The sequence below is a fragment of the Vigna radiata genome, unplaced genomic scaffold (assembly GCF_000741045.1).
Source record: "Vigna radiata var. radiata cultivar VC1973A unplaced genomic scaffold, Vradiata_ver6 scaffold_91, whole genome shotgun sequence".
Lineage (NCBI taxonomy): Eukaryota > Viridiplantae > Streptophyta > Magnoliopsida > Fabales > Fabaceae > Vigna > Vigna radiata.
In genome coordinates this window covers 1,214,110-1,228,161 of record NW_014543115.1, presented here as the reverse complement: position 1 = coordinate 1,228,161, position 14,052 = coordinate 1,214,110, and positions in this window count along the sequence as shown.

Here is a 14,052-nt window from a genome sequence, read left to right as displayed (position 1 = left end):
TCATTATTACAACATAAACTTAGAAGCTATAAGACTATAAATTAACAAATTAACGAATTTACTAGCTAAGTTCCTCCCATTATACTAAGCAACTTTTCTCTTTTAGAAGCAAGTTTATGACGAATCTTATCAATCAAAAGTTGAAAAAACCACACCTTAGGAGCCTCCACAAAAATTGACACATTCAATACGTAAATATTCTCTATTACAAGAGAGAAGTATCTCAAGATGTCCAACAAAAGAAATTAAAATATCAATAATGTAAAAATAACTTTTAGCAAGACTTGTCCTGTGGTCAAAGAAAATGTTATACTAATGCAACTGTAGTGTAGTAAATGAGGAACGATGAGGATCGGTCGAGAAGTAGAAAAGGTCGGTCGGGAAGATAAGGAAGATGATCGATAAGTGCAGTCGTAATGTGAAAAAGGTAGGGGCGAAAATCACGGGCACGTTGTTAGTGGTTATCAGTGTGGTGTGAATCTTGCGGGTAACGTGGACAACGATTACAGAATCTGGCATCTATAAATATAAGGATACCTAGCCAGGTATGATATACTTTTCTGATTACATTTATGCTGGTTGTGTGGTGACTTTGCTGACTTGAACGTCAAAGTGCTAATTTGCAGGTCACAACCGATCGGCACGGATGGTGAAAAGATTCGAAGGACAGCAGGAGCAACAGTCGAGACAACTGGGATTGCGTTCAGCACTTGGGCCTTACATCCGAAACAACAACTGATTCTTTTTCACTTTTTTTTTTTTAGTTTTCTTCAACGTTAAAAACTTAAAAATGAAAAAAAAAACTAAACTAAACTAAACTAAACTTTTTTCTAAATAATGTGTTCTTTTGGAAATATGCTTAATAAATTATATTTATTGAGCATATATTTTAACTTTTATCCAATTTTTGTTTTAAATTTTATTAAACAAATTCTATCAACTTAAATTATCTTTAAAATTTTTTCAAAGTTTTCTATACTCACTTTTGTCGAGAAAAGAGAATTCCATTATTGAATTTGGTTTAAAGACTTTTCTATCCTCTCCATCTTAATTTCTTAGGAAACATGTAATAAAAAAAAAGTTAAATATGTTTTTTTTTATCTTGATAACAACAACTAAATTCATTCTTTAATACAGTTTAAAGATGAAAATTATTTCAAGTTTGGAACATAAATAAAATTCAATCACAAGTTAATGAAATAAAAACATAAAGTATTTATAAACATTTTAGTTTTGATACATATAAAAAGTAACACGCGTATTCTTTCCAATATATATATATATATATAGGTTTGTTAACACCCGTACGCTTGTTTTCAGTTGGTACGTTTTAATAATGTGTATCGGATTATAGTAGACAAAAATACTTTCATTTATCAAAGATTCTAAGTTTTAAGGTCAAGGATATTTAAATAACTTTCATTCTCAAAACTAAAAAAAAAAAAAACAGAAACCCCCAAACCCTTACTCACCTCCCTCCTTCTTCTCAACCCTTTCTTTTTCATCTCTCTCACTCCAACATTTTCTCTATCATCCCTATTGCCCCAATTGAAAAAAAAAATCATAAACTCTTGCCTAACCCTAATCCACCTTCCTCACTTATCCAATTTGTTTATCTCTCATCTCCATACTCTCCCTCAGCCACACAACAACCCGTGACATCGTAATTTGTTGCTCTTGTTTTGTCCGTTCATTTGGAGGATGTGTTATATATTTTTCCTTCTTATTATTATTAAATTTCATTTTTAAATTAAATCATGTAAATAAAACCTTCATAAATCAATTAAATTTTCATATATTATTTACACATCTACACCACATTTCATTATATTTTTAAAGAACAAGATATTTCCCTCTATTGTCCTTTTCCCTTTACACAAANTGTTTCTTTTTCCTTTNTCTATTGGTATGGNATACATGATGTAAGATTACAACCTAGAATTGAAAGAATTGTATTCCTAGGGAGCTCTTCTATACCTATTTCTTTAATTTCCTTATGTCCCTTTTTTATCACTAAATCAACTTCTACAGGCGTTTAGAATAAACTTTAACCACTATGCAAGATAAAAAACAGTAAAATCATTTTTTACCTTTGAGATTTGGAAAGAGTAACATAAAGTGACAAAGTTTATATTCATTTTACACACATTAATAAATATAAAATGATTATAAAAGAGTAAACTTTTTCAATTTTTAAAAAATATCTCTGATTCAAATTACCACCACCATCTTTAATTGAAAAAATGGTGGAGTGATGACATAAAAAATGTTGAGATGAGAGAGAAAATATCTCTGATGACAAAGGGTTCCTGATTTTTTTTTTTTTCAATTGGGACAACAGTAGGGATGACTGTTGGAGTCAGAGAGATGACAGAGAAAATGTTGGAGTGAGAGAGATGAAAGAGAAAGGGTTGAGAAGAATGAGGGAGGTGAGTAAGGGTTTGGGGGTTTCTTTTTTTTTTTTTTTTAGTTTTGAGAATGAAAATTATTTAAATATCCCTAACCTTAAAACTTAGAATCCATGATAAATGACGGTATTTTTGTCTAGTATAATCTGGTACACATTGTTAAAACGTACCAACTGAAAAACAGGCGTACACGTGTTAACAAAGCCCTATATATTATTCTTTAAATGTGAAATAAGGCATTAGTATTTTTTTTATTAGTTAATTATAAAATAAATTTTTATAGAGACATATCATAAAATTTCAAAATAATTGACTTATAATTATTTTCTACACAACCTTAACAACCTACCAGTAGGTGGTTCCATGTCTTTTTAAATATATATTTTTGTATATTAATTGGGAAATACAAATAGTAAAATTAAAAATAAAATAAAATTATAATAAAAATTAATAGAATTTTATAGAACTGTCAAAATGGATCACAATCCGCGGGCTCACTCGACCCACACAGGATCGGGCCGGGTTTGAATTTTTTTTATGCAAGTCAGATTTCAATCCGGCTCATTTAAACCCGGCTCATGCGGGTTAAACCCATGGTGGGCCGGATTGACCCACAAACCCACCTACCTAATTTTATTTTATTAAAATTTAATTTTAATTTTATAAAAAGATATTTATTATTTTTTTGTTTGACAAATTATTTAAGTTTCTTATTTTCAAAATTAATTAAACAACCCATGTTGGGAGTGAAATTTGTTTAAATTTGAAGAAAAAAAAAGAAGCTTGAAGAGAAAAAAAAGAAGAAGAAGGATAATATAGAGAACTCGTGAACACTCAAACAAGCTTACTGTACTCACACATTGTCTGAACCTCATATTTCTTTCTATTGTCTCTTTGAGAGTTATTAATTTGTATTTGCTGATAACATTTATTGTATTGTACATTCTGAAGAGAATTAAAACACTTGGTGTTTAGATCAATTGAGTTAAATAGTCTAGACGTATTGTCGAGGACTGAGACCAGAAGTGGTTAAAATACTTAGAATAGAAGTGGTTAGAATACTTGTATTCCAAGAGTGGTTAAACTCGGACTAGTCATGTTGACTAGGAGAACCAAGAATGGTGAAAATATTTGTTGTAAATCTAGAGAGGTAAAACTCGTGTAATCTTCTTGAAGATTAGAGGAGCCCCTTAAAAATTCTTAAGGAAGAACTGGACATAATTTAGGTTGAGTGAACCAGTATAAAATCTATGCTTTATTGATTTGTTCTTGAAACATTTTCATTTACAAACTTCATAAAATCTAGCTTAAACATCATATTTAAATAAAATATCTTTTACAATCCATTACATATTGCTTTGCAAAAGAACTTTAAAAATACTATTCACCCTCTAATGTTTTCTTATAATTTTAGCAACAAACGACGTTATCATGTTTGTGTTCATGTGATGTGGACACACATGGAACACAACAAAACAAATTCCACCAAAAATGGCCCCAAATGACACTTTAGGTTATGAAATTAATTTGTGAAGAATGTCAATTTTGAGGAAATGAAGTTTATAAAGAAAGGATTGCTGATTTTAGTATTAGGAAGGGGTTCACAAATATGAGAAAGGAAAAATATGTGCTTTGAACCAGTAAAAATGACTTCATAAATATTCACCTTAATTCACCTTTTATTTACTCATAAAAAGATCTCTCGATAAATAGACGATTAACAACGAAATTTTCCGACATATACTTTATTAATTTTTGTCAACAAATAAAACTGATAAATATTTATTTTGTAATTTTATATCTGACTTCAATAATAAATATTTTTATCAGTAATTCATGTAAATGCATCAATATTTTTCTCGACAATTTGTTATTATCAAAAAATATAAATTATGAAATAAAAATCCATCTCAAATTCCACAATTTTTAGTAGCGAGAGTTTATATTAAATAATAAAACTATTTATTTTACCATATACTCATAAAAATATTATATAATTTTATATTCTTAGGAGGCAAGGTACTCTTATTTTTCGATTAATATCGAAGACACTTTATAGTGAACTAATTCCCTTCCAAAGGCAGAACTTTTATTTAATTTTTTGTGGTACGTAGTTTTTTATTTATATCAAAACAAATGTATATTTCCATATATTTTTTTTCTCAAACACACACTTTATTTCCTTGATTATAATAGGATAAAAATGAATACACAACTTTCTGACGTATACAACACATGAATAAGAAGAAAAAAAATCCACACATGAAAGTTACAATAGCATCATTATGCATCCACATGTAACCAATAATACAATTAAAAATTTGGATAATTAATATGCTTCTAATATATTAGTCCTAATCATATGTAATGCACCTCATTAGTAGCATCTTTATTCAAATTTTGCAATGCATGCCATAGACCCTTCAACACCTGTTCTTTGTGTAATTTTTTTTAGGAACGCAAACTGTTCATTTTGGTTATGTGGATCACACAACTTATAATAATTTAGATGAATCTTTCATAAAAGGATTGAAAAGAAAAAAGATAAACGTAATATATATATATAATCCGTAGAGACTTTATGTCATATAAATTTATAAAATTTTAAATTTATGAAAAATTAATTTCAATTTTTATTTCGTACTATTTCTTCTTAAAGTCCTTTTAAACAAGTTCTCCTAAACGAAGATAATATTTTTTATAAGAAATTATAGAAAAATAAATAAATTAATTAAAAAAATTAAAAAGAGAAATGTAGAAAAGTCATATAAGAGAATCTGTATAAACTAGTCGTTGGAATAAACTAAATTAAAAGTTTGTTGTAACATGCTTTTAATTTAGTATTATTAGAGGATGAAATATTTCATTTAAAAATTATTCTAAAATTCTAACTCAACTTTATAAACTAGTGAAGTATATGCACTATGTTATATATTACAAATATATTTTATCTCTAGCAACATGGGATGTCCACCAACTTTTTATTTTTTTAAACCAAACCTTAAATTTGTATTTTTTATTTTTGCAGAAAATTAAAACTTATTCTTTTAAGATATATACACTGCAACATTATTTAACTTCACTAAATACAATCTCTTGTAAGCGTATATGCGTACAGAAATTAGAAGATGGAAACCATTAATAATATACTTATAGCTTATCTACTAACTGTGGTATGATTAATATATAGAAATAACAGTGTTAAAAAATACATGGAAATAATAAATTATGTAGGTCAATATACATAAAAACTTTGCATGTTCATGTAGAATTTTTTTTGTTCCCATAAAAATTACGAATTTTATCGAGGGCATAAATAAGATAATCGTGGTAACATAAATTTTTTTTATATAGATCAATATGTGAACTTGGATTGCTTCATCTATTTTTATGTTCAATTTTTTTTTTTTTTGTTAGGAGTCAATTCAGTCGTACTAAATATTATGAAGGATATTAAGAAGTTAACAAATCATAAGTTATTGGCATATTTTTTATGATAGTTATTAGATTTGATAATTTGTTTAAATCACAATATACAATAGTTGTACGTGTTTGATAATTGGTTTGAATGGCAATAAAACAATTGTACGTGTAAGATTGTGAATAACACAAAAATAATTATTTATTTATTTAATCAATAGTAAAAAAATTGAATTGTTAAAAAAACTTAATCAAGTCACATTTTGAGAACGATATCAATTCTATAAAACAATTTTTAATATCAATTCCGTTTTATCGAATCATCCATTAATATTTAGTTTTACACTTGAGATGTATATATCTCGACGAATAATTTTTCTTGGTTAAACTTCTATTTAGAGCTGTCAAAACGGGAAATCCGGTCCGACCCGACTCGACCCACCACGAGTTGGTCACTTAGTGAGTCAACCCAACTCGGCTTATTTTATTAGCGAACCGAAAAAATTCAAACCCGACCCGACCCATCATGGGTTGGTGGGTTAAATGAGTTGACTAATTGACTCATCTAACTAACTTTTTTTTTTCACTCTCTTCTTCTGATATTCTTATAACATGTTACTTTGATCGATCAAATTGAAACAATAATAATTGGACCAATTGATATAAATGAAAATGAAGCAAAAGAGCTATATTGTTATATATATTCGAAGCTATCAAATATAAATTTTTGCCAATTTAGTTTAATGAGACATACACAACCATTTGACCAAGAAATTACATATAACTGTTAACAAAAATATATATCACAAGATAAAACTGTCATGCTTGTAGATAGGTCTAAAAACAAGATAAAACAAATGATATATTCTTAAGTTATCCAATCTATAATCATATCCATTTATTATATTGGAGTCCTGAATGGATAAATCCATAGTATTATGCTCTCTTGAAGCATCTTCTTCTCCATCTCCATCTACAATACAATAAAAAATAGTGTTAGCTAATAAGAATGAAACACAAAATAATAAATAATTAAAGACATGAGAATAACAATAATGTTACTTGTCAGTTCAAAACCATGCAACCAGTTTGATTTAAATTAATTTGATTTAATTAAAAAAAATAGGCACTAGTACAGTCAAGCGAAATGGCATCGGTTCTTTTTTGCTTATAGGCACCGCTTCTACAACCGAAGCATATTCAGGTGAAGTAAAAAAGATAGGCTTTATGTCTCGGGTTTTGAACCGAGTCAAAAGGATTCAAATTCTACCTCAATTCACAGACAACCGAGGAAGTATAGTGTTTTTAATTTTTTTAATCTCAACTGAAATTACTTGTTGGTTCCTCGTTCTGATACATTTTTTTATGTTCTTTTGATTTCTCTTTTCCTTCTTTTTGTGCCTTAAATTTTTCTCTCTATTTTTTAATCTCAAGCTTATCGTGCAATTTTATTTCATCCATGTTTTTACATAAGTGGGGGCAAAATTCCTTTGAATTTGTGCATCTATTGCATCCACACACATCTAGCACAAATTGTGGTTTACATCAGTTATTTAACTCTCAAATAAGTTACAAAGAGATCAATTGAGAAATGAACTTAGTTTATACCTAAACCCCAACTCTGCATGACAGACCAAAAGCAAAACTTCACTCAAGAAGCTACAGTAGCCATGATAAAAAACCTTCGCTCAAACCACAATTTCTTTCCTAAATTTTCAACCCCAACCTGCACTAACAAAGACCTTTCTAGATTTTCAACAGAAGCCACAACGAAGACTAAGAAGCATAACCCTTAATTCAAGAGGCGAATCCAAACCGCAAACACTATCCATTTCGCCATCCACCTACAAAGAAACAAAACCAAAAACCCAAGGCAGAGAAACAAAACCAAAAATAGATCCACCGGCTACACCCTTGTCGCACCATCGTTGTGCTCTCATCGCCATCGCACCATCGTCGCTGCTCTCTTGCCGCACCGTCAGTACGCTCTCACCGTCATCACAAGCGCCATCGCAGCACCGTCGTTGCTCTCTCGCCACACTGTCGCAACATACAGATCTATAAACTCTAGGTTTCGGTGTTGAAGAGGAAAATGAACGAGAAAACCCTGGATCTGAAGGATTGTTCAGTGAAGATTAGAGATTGGGGCTGTATGGTGGTTTAATCAGTGAAATGGTCCGATTAAACGGTGGAAAAGGCTGGAAACGAAGATTTAACCGGTGTAAATGGTGGATCTGACTTAACGGTGAAGGTTTTGTGATGGTGGATCTGTGCGGGTGAAGTTATGGCTGGTGTAGAGGAGAGGAGACTCGCGTGCATAGGAGAGGAGAAGAGGCATTTAGAGGAAAACTTTCCTCTTTCAATACCCAAAGGCTCTGTAATGGTGGATCTGTGCGGGTGAGGTTATGGCTGGTGCAGAGGAGAGGAGACTCGCGTGAGAGGAGAAGAGGCATTTGGGGGAAAACTTTCCTCTTTTAATACACAGAGGCTAGGTTAAGCTGGCTGGAAAAGACTTATATGCCTCGGTCAATTTGGCAACCGAGGTAGTATCGCTGCCTTATGAGATTTATGTCTCGCTCTACCCTGCCAACCGATATAATATTCTCTTTAGACACCGGTTTCTTAACAACCGAGACCTATAGTGTTTTAAAAATTATGAGATTGCCACCGCGCTTTAATACACTTCGGTTCCAGAAAAATCGAAAGGTAATGTACGAGTTAAAAAAGTGATTTTTTACTAGTGAGGATTTGAATAATTAATTTAATTAATTTGATTTAATTAAAAAATAAAATAAGTGGGTTGGTGAGCCAACCCGACCCACCACTGGCATGTGAGCTGAGTTCTTAGTGAGCTAGGTCAAAATTGCCTCGCATAAAAATTTTTGCATTTTTTTCAACCCAACCCGGATCAAACCCGTGGTGAGCAGGGTTGGCTCACGAGTTTCAACCCATTTTGATGGCACTACTTATATTGTACTACCCTCTGTCAAAGCACTCATTAGTGAACACAATCCTTATCTTACCCAATTTTGTAAGGTTATGTTACACATAAAGTTTACTTTTGAAAAAAAAAATGTTAATTTTTTTCGTATTCATTCATTAATTGTTATAATTAATGAAAAGTGGTTTTTTATTGAATGTGATTCTTCTTTGTTGTGTTTGACTTTCTCTAGTGTTTTAATTGTGTCTTGGGTGATGAGAGAAAGATGAATGAAATGCTTACGGTAGAAATAATTTCAAGTTTTTCACATTTTCTAAGAATATGATCATTATGCAAATAAATTGACTGTCTTAACTATAGTAAATAGAGAAGATTATTTTTGGTATCCTAGCTTACCAAGAGTTATAAGTTTAGATTTTTCATAATAGATTTCATCTTCTCATGTTCAAAACAACATTGTTTTTCTTAGGAAGTTTCATTTGTTTGTTCCCATGGGTTTAGTTTGGTCTCATGGTTTCTTTGCTTCTTTTATTTTATTTTAATATTTTTTTAGTAATATCTCATTTAATAGTATAAAACTACCAAACAAAACATTATAAATGTGATAAACAACAAGCATAAGAGATAAATATACAACTACTATATTACAGTTATCGACAAAGCATGTACTGATTACATAGAAAGTTATACACAAACACTATAACATACAATAGAATTTTCAAAAGAAGGAATTACACAAGACAAGACAAATTGAAATCTAAGCTGCAATATCTCCCTCACTCTGTACTGAATCAATTGAAACATCTTCAATTGAAACATCTTCATCTGCTCACATAAGTCAGGTGATCATTGTAAATAAGAAAGAGAAACAAACAAAGAAAGAAAGATGAAAGGGTAAGGTAATGTACCAAAAGGTTTAATCTAAACATTTATAATGTACCAATTTATCAATAACACATTCCAAACATATCACAGATTTATACATTCATACAATAGTTAACACTAACTCGATTATTTGGTTACATACCTTTGACATAGGACTTCAATGTAGGCATGCACTAGTAGTGGTATTATACTTTGCAAGTCATAAACAAAGGAGATATCACCCTACCACTTACAAGGTTAGTCCCCTTCACGTCTAGGACCAAAATAATGTCCATAAACTACCTCTTACCACTCTCACCACATAATTCGTTATACTTAATTTGAGTGTGAATAATTATTAGAGTTCAGGATACCTCCTTTTTGACCCCTCATATGTCAATGGATATAGTAACTTTACCACATCATAGAATTTTCTCTTGAAATTCTCTCAATATCTCAAATCATATTTTCTATCCATAAAAACAACACCATACATATTAAGCATAATAAGCACCATAATCTAATCTTAAATCTAAAATAAACATGCATATAATCCAAATTAAACCATTTCTAATAACCAAAGAATCAAAAACAACATTAATGCTTCTTATGCTTAATATATATACAACATTAATGCTTATAATGACACCCATAAGAAAACGTTTCGTAATAGGGGGCGTTCAACGCTAGTTAAGTGCTTAGTACGAGAGCTCTCGCAAATTATCTCACTTAGCAAGACCAACCTGTTGCAAGCGAAACAAGATCAATGACGTTCAAGAAAAGATCAAGAAAAAATTATTAAAACTCCACTTACTCAAACGAAGAAACTGATTGATTCAAATTGAAGAGCTCACAATCAGGATAAATCCTAAGATCTCATACGTTATATTAGTTACAATGAACTTTATAGAAAATTATACCTTTAATTTTATTTTGAAACTAAATAATTTAATACAGATAAAAACAATAAGTATACAAATATTTTCGAGTAATAAATCAATCGAAATGGACAAATAAAAAATATCATCGAGTAATAAATCAATCGAAATAAAATTATTTTAATTTATATATATAATCTCAGCTTTAAACCTTAGTATACAAATATTAAATGTAAAAAAAAAAAAAAGACTTTTCTTTAGTTAAATATACTTTGATTTCTGAAAATAAAAAACGAAGGAACGTACTGTTTTGATTTAATTTGACAGCACACATATTATGATTATTGGATTGAATATAATAATTGAAATAAATATAATATTTGAAGACGTTGAAAAAGACGTTATAATTATATATACTGAGGAAGGCTACTCAGAAATAGTCTGACGCACTATCTGTTTGAATCTTATCATTTTTCTGTTTGCAATTGTTCTTAACGAAATGCACTCATGTCATCATCATTATGGTGGTTCAGTTAGATACTTTTTCAAGAATCTTAAATATCGAACTTAGGTTTATTCCTCACGTATATTTCGAACTGAAAGGAAAAAAAAAATATTTATGCTAAGTATGTTTATCGAACTTGGTCTTCACTGGCGGAACACTTGAATAGTTTTAAGAATTATGATGAATTGATTGATCACTTTGATATTGTATTGAATGATGAGTTATTAGTATTATTGTTATTGCTTAACTCTTTACCAATTAATTAAGAGACATTAGTGCTATATTTAAGTAACTCTTCTAATGAGAAATTGACTTTTTTGACATGATAAATGATAATTTCATTAATGAAGAAATTAGAAGGAAAATTAGTAGTAAGGTTGTCTTATCTTTTCAAAAGAAGCTTTAGTTATGGAGTTAAGAGTAACAATTTTTAGAGATTTAATGACTATTCTAAAATATTTAATAATAGTAGAAAGCAAGAAGGAAGTCAAAGATCAAAGAAATACATTGCATATTTTCATTTAATAAACCGAGACATGTGATAAAAGAGTGCATGATCGTTAAGAGGTCAAGAAACAAAGGAAATAATAATAACAATTGGAAAAGAAGATAAAATTAAAGATAAAACCACCACTATAATTGTCTCATGACGAAGTTATCCTTATTTATGAAGATGACTCTATTAATCTCACCAACCGAAGAGTACGAATGAGTTATTGATTATGTATATTATGTCACATCGTGATTATTTCACATCCTATATTGTTGGAGATTTTAGGCATGTGAAGATAGGAAACCAAGGGGTAAACAAAGTTGTTGGCATTGGAGAAATTTGGTTGGATAATACTAGTTGCAAGCTACATTTGAAGAACGTCAGACACACCCCTAATATTCGCCTCAACCTAATCTCTATACATGTACTTGATGAAGATAATTATCATAATTCCTTTGGTGATGGAAAATGGAAGTGAATCATATGGAAAAATGATAGTAGAAAAGGAGAGAAGAAAAATACTCTTTATTGGACATCAAAAAAGTTGTCTACACTTCAAGTGAATGCAACTGAGGATTGCTGCATAGAGATGTGACATAAACAACTTGGTCACTTGAGTGAAAAAGGGCCTTGCTACACTTGAATGATAGGCATTGCTTATTGTTAAAGGTACATCTCATGAAACTTGTTCTGATTGTTTTATTGGTAAGCAACATAGAGTTTATTTTCGCACTTATTCTCCACGTAGAAGACATGTCTTGGATTTAATTATATGTTTACATTATGGATACCAAATCATAGTGGTTGCTCTAATTTTATCACTTTTTATTGATCACCATTCTAGAAAGGTTTGTGCTTTTGTTTTGAAATTCAAAAACTAGGTAATCGATGTGTTTAAGCATTATGCACGTGTTGATAGAGAAATAGACATGCTATTGAAATATGTTAGAGAAATTAATGGTGGTGAGTACATGGGTTCTTTTGAGCATTATTGCATGATATCAAGCTTATGAAAACAATTCCAAAGACACCTCAACATAATGGAGTTGTGTTAAGATTGTTGATAGGGGGAGCACAAATTTAGCTTAATCCACAATCTCAGTGATAATTGTGTTTTTGGTGATGACAACACATAATTAATAACACGTGTATTCTGTGTTTACATGTTTTGTGATTACATGTAGTATGCTTTTGCTTACTGTGTTATATCTGTATAAGCATATATCAAAACATGATGGTGTTGTTCATTTCATATCACTGTGTTTAATATGTGATTTTATGTGTATGAATGACATAAGTTTTTGGAAATGGAAAACTACAAGCACTTTGGTTGAACTTTAAATGTGTGACAAAACAACAATTTTTAAGTCGATTACATTATGGGATGAATCATTTAAAACTTGAGTGTTTGCACAAACTCTTTTCAAATGTCCTGTTAGATATTTTGAAGAAAAAAGTTTTTAAAAATGTGCTAAGTGATGTTACTTAATCGACTACATGCAATTTGTATTTGACTACATTAATTGTTATTTTGAAAACTGGTTAAATGCTTGACATAATTGTCTTAGCGGTCATATTTTTAAATGTGTTGACCAAGCATTAATGATGAATAGATTACATTAATTGCTCTTTCAATTAATGAGCTTGACTGCCGCTAGTTTGTTATAACTGGAAGATGTATTTGACTACATTAGTAGCTAAGTCGACTAAAATGTGTTTGATGCGTGTAATTCTATAAATTGACGCTTATTTGAATTCTGTAAGAAATTTTAGGATTTAACGTTTTTCATATCTTTCAGAAAATGTTGTGTGATCTTACAGAGGAAAGAAAAGCTCCAATAACCAAAGATTGACCGTGGTGATCAAGACTTAGAGGTTTCTTGAGAAGCAATGTTTGCTTGGTATTGAACATCTGATCAATCTGTATAAAGAGTTGTACTCTGCGCGATAAAGAATTTGCAATCTCTGAAGATTGTCTTGGATTCCCTGTAGGGTTTGCAGGAAGAAGAACTATGTTCTTGACTTTGAGGGTGCCTCAAAGGGTTTCACAACAGAAGAGAGTGTTCTTGCTGAGTGTATGTATTGTTTATTGCCTATATTAGATTATAGGGTTAGAGAGGTATTTTATATTTTTGACGTGAGGTCTCTGTAAAAACCTTGTTGTAAAAAACTTGATCTTTATAGTGCATTTTCTTCCGATGGTTTGAAAGACACTAGATGTAGGCAGGTTGGCCGAACCGGTATAAAAATTAGTGTTTGAATTCTTTGATCCTACACTCTTTCACTTAAGTCTATTAACCTGTTTGTGTATTTGATTAAGTGTTGAGATTGTTGATAAGGAAAGCACTGGTTTAGCTAAACCTTACAATCTCACAGTGCTTATGGTTTTTTATGATGACAACACATTATTAATAATACATGTACTGATATGTGTTACATGTTCTAAATCTTCTTGAGTATGAGTTCTTGAAGAACATGTTTGTGTTGTTTTGTATATGTGTGTGTTGGAAAACAGGTTGGCTTCGTTTCAACACCAAGAGGGG